The sequence below is a fragment of the Rutidosis leptorrhynchoides genome, chromosome 2 (genome assembly GCF_046630445.1).
Source record: "Rutidosis leptorrhynchoides isolate AG116_Rl617_1_P2 chromosome 2, CSIRO_AGI_Rlap_v1, whole genome shotgun sequence".
Classification (NCBI taxonomy): domain Eukaryota; kingdom Viridiplantae; phylum Streptophyta; class Magnoliopsida; order Asterales; family Asteraceae; genus Rutidosis; species Rutidosis leptorrhynchoides.
Genome location: NC_092334.1, coordinates 309826361 through 309834513, shown reverse-complemented (window position 1 = coordinate 309834513; position 8153 = coordinate 309826361). Strand labels below are relative to the sequence as shown.

The 8153-nt window shown below is 39.6% G+C and overlaps 1 non-coding gene across 1 annotated transcript; it reads right to left on the bottom strand.

Annotated features, from left to right (window-relative positions):
• Nucleotides 1-2940: 2940 nt before the first annotated feature.
• Nucleotides 2941-3047, bottom strand: LOC139895032 (small nucleolar RNA R71). Its single transcript, XR_011775504.1, has one exon. It is a non-coding gene; the product is annotated as a small nucleolar RNA R71 (small nucleolar RNA).
• Nucleotides 3048-8153: the final 5106 nt, after the last annotated feature.

Below are 8153 nucleotides of genomic sequence, written 5' to 3'. Positions count from 1 at the left end.
ACGGTCGTTAGGTGGTATCCATCACTTGCATTAATTTCTTATGTTTCTCGTGCAAGTGGGAGATTGAAGGTATTTCATATGCCCGAGAGACATATTAAATTAATGTGGCTAATGTGTTATGATCCAAGTCGGGTCATACCCAATAACAAGCTAACCAACACTTTATATGTATTTAATCTTGATGTTTGGATCATTAAGTAAATACGCGACACTTGAACTTTAGAAAATCGGTTTTCTAAAATATTATTATTACTTGAGATAAATTATTTGGATAATTTGTATAATAAGGATTTAATTATTTATAAGTTTTAAATAATTAAGTTGTGTTATATTTATAAAATGGTTATAAAATGGAAGTAACTAAACAAATAAGCAAGCTTTATAAAAAATTAATACATATTTTATATAACCCTTAAGGGTGGCGGTTTTGGTAATAAAAAAAAGGATATCACCCATGCTTATTTGTTACTTCAAGATGACACAACTTCAAAGGGCATGCTCAACATGTTTACCAATGTTTGACTCAAGTAATATAATACTTACATGCATTCAAACAAGTGAGAGACAGCAAAAAATACTCCTATTCTTCCTGCTGTGTTTTCTGGCCGAAACATTTAGGGTCAAGAGGGAGTGATTGAGTTTGTTTGTAAGCCAAATTTCAAGTGTCAAAAAATCCTAACTATAGCATTAGGTGTTGGGTAAAGTTTGGGGTATTATCTCTTGAGGTTTCATACTTTTGAAACTTGATTCATCATCATCTCTTGGGAGAGCTGCTGACCGATTTTATTGCAAAGGAACAAGTAGGTTTCAAGGTTAGTTTACTAGCTCATTGAGGTTCTAAGGTCTAACCATATCAAGGGTGCGTTGGTGCATTGTTTCATCATCCTCTATTTCTTCAAACTCGCCTCAATTAACTTGAGGAGGTACTCTACTTCCTCTTTATATTAATGTATTTGTAAGTATACATCCATGACTTGATATTAATATGGGATTTACAAAATGGCTTAACAAATGTACTTGATGTCTAAATGCTTCCGCTTGCTTTCACTACATTAAAATTGGTTTTAATGATTGTGTAAATTACATGGAAATATTGTTTATGAAACTTGTTAAAATCCCATCAGTACCTCTACTAAGTAAGGCCATGGAACACGGTTAGTGTTGACCAGTACACTGCACCATAACGCGGTCTCAAGCATTGCACCCCGCTTGAGGGATTCTTAGTTAATTAAGGAACTGTTTGTTTAGACACATAAAGGATTGGACCGTTAGGATAACTGAACGTGTTCATGGAAGTCAGACTTGACTTGGCCATGGTGTTCTTTATGGTTGAACTATTTTTAAGGGCCTAACTATCTTTTACCAATCATTAACGAAAGCATTGAAACACATCACGTCTCTCGGATATGGTAAACCATGTATTCTATTATGCTTAAGAAAGTTTAGACCATTTTGGAATGTTAATACGTCACCCAACCGAGTCGCTCAATTGGATGAGCCGTCTGAACGTGTATGCCTGTAGTCAGACTGCACGGGCGTTGGGATAAGGGACGTTGCTGTCTATTCAGAATCTTCAAGCCTAACGCAGTACCCAGTGACATGTCGTATGACAGGGGCGTTTAGGACTAGTGTAATGAATACAAGGCCTCTGCCTATTCATGAGCCAGCATTCCATAATCTCGGCAGAATAACTGATGAAGTCATAGTATGCACTTACTTTAACCTTATCTGGATTACAAATTTTATCGCATTTACTTTATCTATCTTAAATTAGAAAATCCCAAAATAAATATTCACTACTCCCTAACTATCTTAGCCTACAATATAGGTTCGATGTTACTGATATCTTAAAAATACGACTCTCGGTCATACTTCCCTTACTTATAAGGAGTAGTAAGATTTAGGCCCCGCTAAATATAAATTTAAAACAGTACCCTCTCCCACGAGTGGCTGATCCTGGCGAGCCACAGCCTAACGACACCGCGCAAATAAAAACCGTCCGTTTCGACCATATCAAGAGACCTACTAGTTTTTGGCGCCGCTGCCGGGGAACTGGTATCAGGCAATACTGTTTTCAATCAAACTTATTCACAAGCATTTAGTGGTGTCTAAGAAAGACAATTATACACGGACTTGGTTATTGGATTTTCCGAACAATCACCAATTATATTGGGACCAAAAGGATCCTGCCTCTCCGTAGTCGGCCTGGCCACTTGGTTTGTTGAATAGTTTGTGCGGAACTTTGTTACAAGAATACCAGGGAATCAGTAGCCAGAACCAAAAACATATTCCACTATAGGATAGTTAGTTAATTAGATTAGATTGCTTTAGATTACTCTAGTTTACCTTAGATTAGACCACCTTAGATTACATTAGATTACCTTAGAATTAGATTAGTTTAGTTTAGATTATTATAATTTAGCTTATTTGCGAAAATTAAAAACAAAAAGGCATACCTAGTGTATGACCCAAACCCGATCTAGACCAGGGACATTGTTATTTGTACCTGATCCAGACGCAATAATCTCTAAAGCACGCAAGGAAGCACGAATCAAAGACCAAATGGCGTTACGCGTTACTTTAGCAGAAAACACGAAACCCTCGATTGAAGGTCGAGGAGGACCAATCAGATTTCCAGAGATTCAAGGACACTCGTTCGAGTTAAAACATCACATCATCCACCTCATTCAGAATAGCTGTCAGTTTCATGGATTACAGAATGACGATCCTAATTCTTACCCTGATAAACTCATATCTCTTTCGAACTCCTACAAATAGCCAGGGATAGGACAAGATATAGTCCGGCTATACTTGTTCCCCTATTCTCTCACTCATCATGCTCAAACTTGGTTTGAAGAACTGGAAAAAGATTCCATCACGTCATGGACAGAGATGGCGACTAAATTCCTAACCAAATATTTCCCTCCTTCTAAACAAACCAAACTGAAGAATGACATCATTAACTTCAAACAAAGTTATGATGAATCTCTTTACACTGCATGGGAGCGTTTCAAAACCCTGCTGAAGAAGTGCCCTAATCACCAGTTAGAACGGTCAGCCCAAATCTGTACCTTCTACAATGGTCTTACGGTAAATCATAGGACGACGATCGATGCAGCAGCTCAAGGGAATCTGATGAACCAAACCGCAGATGAAGCATGTGAATTGCTCGAGAACATGACGATGCATCATCATGACTGGAACAGTGGTGAAACAACTTCATCATCTGCCCCACTCTCTGCACTTAACAATCAAATGGAGGTCATCAAATCCCTCACAGATAAGATGGAATCTCTTGCCAAGCAACTCAGAGAATTGAAGACGCAACCACAGCAGGTTAACAAAGCTCAGGCTTGTGTTAATTGTACCAACCCGCAACCTACTGAAGACTATCAAGTTGAGTACGAAAACCCTGACGGTTCAGTCTGTTACGTTCAATACCCAGCTCGTCCACCAAATCCCGGATTCAATCAACCACCAAGGGTTAATCAATTTCAGCGAAGCAATCAACCTTTCCGCTATCGCTATCCACCTTATCCAGCCCAACAATCTCAATTGACCTACGATCAACCACTTCCACTCACTGGTCCCCCAGTTGAGGAAAATTCCCCTACCACCCAGATTACAAAAGCAGCTAACCCCACTCTCGGAGCTGATGATCAGTTAACTCAGTTCATCCAAGGACAACAACAGCTAAATCAGAGAACTGCAACCAGACAAGATCAGACGGAGATACTAATGAGAAATTAATTGGCTCTGCTCAAAAGTTTCGAAACGCAGCTCGGACAGTTATCACAACGCCTTGAAACCCGACCGCATGGAAGATTGCCAAGTAATACTATCCAGAATCCCCACATAGAAGAAGCAAAGAAAATGGATTCCGTAATCCCAGAGGAAGAACCACGAAAAAGGTCAACTAGGCTCAAGAACAAATCAACATATACTCAGAAGCTGACCCCTAAAACTCCAGTTCGCATACCTATCCTGGAAGGCTACAAGAAGAACCATCCAAGCTTGATTCCTTCAAACTAGATGGAAGATTCTTGGACACTATGTTCAAAGTTCCCAACCAGAAGAGATACATCTGAAGGCTTCTATCTACAAAGGAGAGGATACCAGACTCTAACAAAATTCCACTGAGTGAAGAATGCTCTGCATTACTCAAAAACTCTCTACCACCTAAGCTAGGAGATACGGGTCGATTCGTTTTCCCATGTTCAATCTACCAATCTGGAACCATTCATGCGCTAGCAGATTTAGGAGCAAGTATCAACCTAATCCTCTACTCTCTCTACAAGAGATTAGAGTTAGGAGATTTGTCACCAACTAAAATGATAATCCAACTTTCCGATCATACAATTCGATATCCTAAGGGCATAGTTGAGAACGTCTTGGTGAAAGTCGACAAATTCTTGTATCCTAGGGATTTCGTAGTAATGGATATTAAGGAAGACCTACACACCCCAATAGTGTTAGGAAGACCTTTCATGAATACGGCTAGGACTGTCATTGATGTGTACAATCAAACCATGATCTTACGATCACATGGGGAGAGCGTTACCTTTAAAATTGACCAGCCAATTGATCTTTCTGGACAGGCAGAGATGTTTTCTATTTCCACCAGACGGATCACTTCCGACGATGAGTCATTACCACCAGCCGACGATATCGAGATGGGTGTCGAATCACAGTCTGTAGACGACCCAGAAATGGAAGAAGAGGAATCCAGCGAAGAAATAGAGGAAGAGGAGGAATCTGAAGAGGAAGAGGAAATGGAAGACGTAAAATAAACTGCGACAACACCCGTTCCAAGCACTGAGCGTCATGAAGAAATAATGAGGCTTGAAACGGCAGATCACAGTTTAATCATTCGCTTCAAAAAGAAGAACGACAAGGCTGAGGTTAAGGATATAGAAATTGATCCTGTAAGTATCAAAGTGGAGAATCAGAATACTAAAGGAACCCGTTCATCAGACGCATCCTCAGAGGAACCGGATATCGATGATGACAAGGAAGAGCATCACGAAGACATTCTGACTAACTCACACTCTCCAACCAAAGTAGATCAAGGGGAGCCGGACTCTTCTTCAGATCAAATTCCGGTTATATCCACATATGCAGACATGATTACCTTCATCAATGATACCGATGATTTTTAAGATATTCTCGAAGCCATCCGAAAGACAACCATTAATTTTTCGCTACGCTTAACCAAATGAATCATGGCTATCAGAGAAGAGCACCACCTCTATCTCTGAAGAGAAGACAATGATGTTGAAATAATAGAATAACGCATTCAAGACTTTATCAATTCTCTTCACGATCATATCTATCATGAAGAAAGGCAACGAGAGCATAATTCAGTGGTTCGCACTATTCTCGAAACAAGATTCTGTCGAGATCAGAAGATCATTTACTCTAAGGTTTATAATGCCTTAGCCGGATCTGCACTTCCGTTCTCACGAAACGAACGAGCACTACTGACTCTCATCCGGAAGCATATGGATCTTTTCACCAGTCGCCAGACTTATCACTCTGATTTGCAAATGATCGAGGATATTCACAGTCTTTTCGCTCTTCTGGATAAAGATAATTTCGAAAGCACACCAGACAGACTAGTGATTTACGTAACAATTGATCACCACGCTGATCTGATTATCAAAGAGTTACAAGACGCTGTTATGAAGGAGGCAAGGCGAAACAATCCGTTCTCTCATCTTGAACCAGACCGAGTCAACATTTCCACCTATGTTACGAAGCAGCTATCACGTATCTTCCACGAATCCACAGATCCTAGTTTCATATTTAAAGCTGGATGTCGAGAGATATACTCAAAGACGGTGAAATTAATACTCGGATTAGGATTGCTGTTCACTTCTTTCCAGCTTCGTCTCTTAACTAATCTGTGCAAATCTACAGACTCTTACTATGGAGATCACCGTTCCGAAGACTTCGAAATTCTAAAGATACAGTTTCTTACATTGTTTGAAGACCTCCGAAATGAGCATCCAGTCAGAGAAATCATCAACACCAGCACTGCAACCATGATTGACATTCATGGGTCAACCAGCAGAGCTGTGGATCATATTCTCATCGGACTTCAAGACTTATCAAGAGCCGAAACTGCGCACTACTTATCGTTCGGAAGATCTTCAAGAGAAGTACCGGACTTGTTACCACTATTGGTCCGACACTTTCTCAGAACTATCCACCAAGACTCACATTCCCTCAAGAAGACCAAGATCACAACCATCAACGAGGAATGTTTGCTTTTTGAAGAATCACTACGGTTGAGCCAACGAACTTAAACAAAAGTGCTTCTCGGGAGGCAACCCGTGCAATAAAGTAGAGTAGAAGAATAAAGGATGACAAATGAGCCGATAAAGAAGCAAGGAAGTCAGCCGCATCTGCTAGGGGTATTTCTTTCTTTTCCCTACTAGCTCAAGATTCAAACTATACCGCATCCTAGCTTATCACTAAGTGTGGGATAACACCCAATTAAAACACTAGACAAACACTCCCAAATCTTCAACTAAAACTCCTAAGTGTGGGATACACTAGGAACATTTAGGACAATGTTCGTCTAAGTGTGGGATGTTGGTATCTTTTTATGCTATATCATAATAAACCATTACGAAGATTCCAAGTCCTTAAGCCAAATTTCAAATTTTTTGCAAAAGAAACCCTTTTCGAAAAATTATTTTTGAAAACCTAAAACATTTGTCAATAAAAATAAGGCTTAAGTAAAGGTGGAAATCTTGTTAGATTGAAATCTTTAATAGAGCATTGCATGACTAAGGCATTATCGACCTAAATTGATTATGGTGAGGCACCCCAAATAAGACCAGTATTCATCTTTAATGCTTCACTATTTTTCATTGAGAGTGCCGATGACTGTGCTCAGAATCAGAACTTGCTTTAGATCTACATCTCCAAGCAGCAAAGCTTGGTTCGGTTGTAATAAAAATAGCTACCCATTTGTCAAACATAAGCCTTCCACACCTCTACTACTTCTACTCCACCACCACATCCATATCACCTTTACTATTTCTCAAAAAACCCAGAAAATGAGATTCCTTCCAAAAACTCAATGTTATAAACCTCTCAAGTATCATGGAAAAGGTCTTGAAAAAGTTTACCGGCAAAAAGTTTCTCAAGATGAAGTCTCAAAAAAAAAAAAATTGATGATGAAGGAGCAGAACTAAATAAGAGAAATGCCGAAGAGAACTCGACCGAAAATGATTATCAAATGAAGAAAAAGTTCAAAAGTGCTTCTCAAAATACTTCAGCACTCATATCTATCCGAATAAAAGTCTGTATAAAGACTACATTACCATTTTATCTCACCCTTCAAAAACAACTTCACTACCACTCCAAAATTCCTTCTCCATCATTGACAAATAACCCATAAAGCTGAGATTATTACCGTTCTCGCATTAGCAGTAAGGATTTGAGTCTTTATCAAGCCTATGACGATGGGTACATCATGACTGGCTATGAGTGTATTCATTTCTTAGATCTGTAGGGAACCCTAAATACTTGAGTGATTTGAGTAACCCGTGAAAGCTAGCCTATGTCATCTAACCTCCTCGCATGCTTGCAGAGATAATTTCAATCCTAACATAGATGACTTACCTTATCTTTTTGCTCTTATAATAAAAGCAAACCGCTTAGGCTATTAGAAAAGAAACGCTGAAAAGATTCTTTAAAATGAGAGTTTACTTGAGGACAAGCAAAGTCTAAGTGTGGGATATTTGATATCGGCTAAAAAGTCACGTTTTCACCCCGGTATTAAGGCCCAAAAACAAGAAAGATTTGAACTTTGTCGGCAAAATACCCACTTCGTCGGTTAGAATTGAAGAATAAGTAATTACGAAGGCGGTACAAAAAGAATCAAGAGAATCGGAGCTAAAATGAAGATTCGAGAGCGAAAACGGTGAAAGACAAGAAATCAAGTTACGATCTAGGGAATCAAGGCTGACCAGCAAGCCATACGGCCTGCCATACGGCCTGCCAGTACGGAAATGGCCTGCCATATACGTGTCACCACACAAGCCACCATACGTTCTGCCTTGCATACAACCTGCCAAAAACGGGCTGCTATACGCCCTGCCATACGCCCTGCCAGGCGTATGCTGGCAAATTCCAAGTCT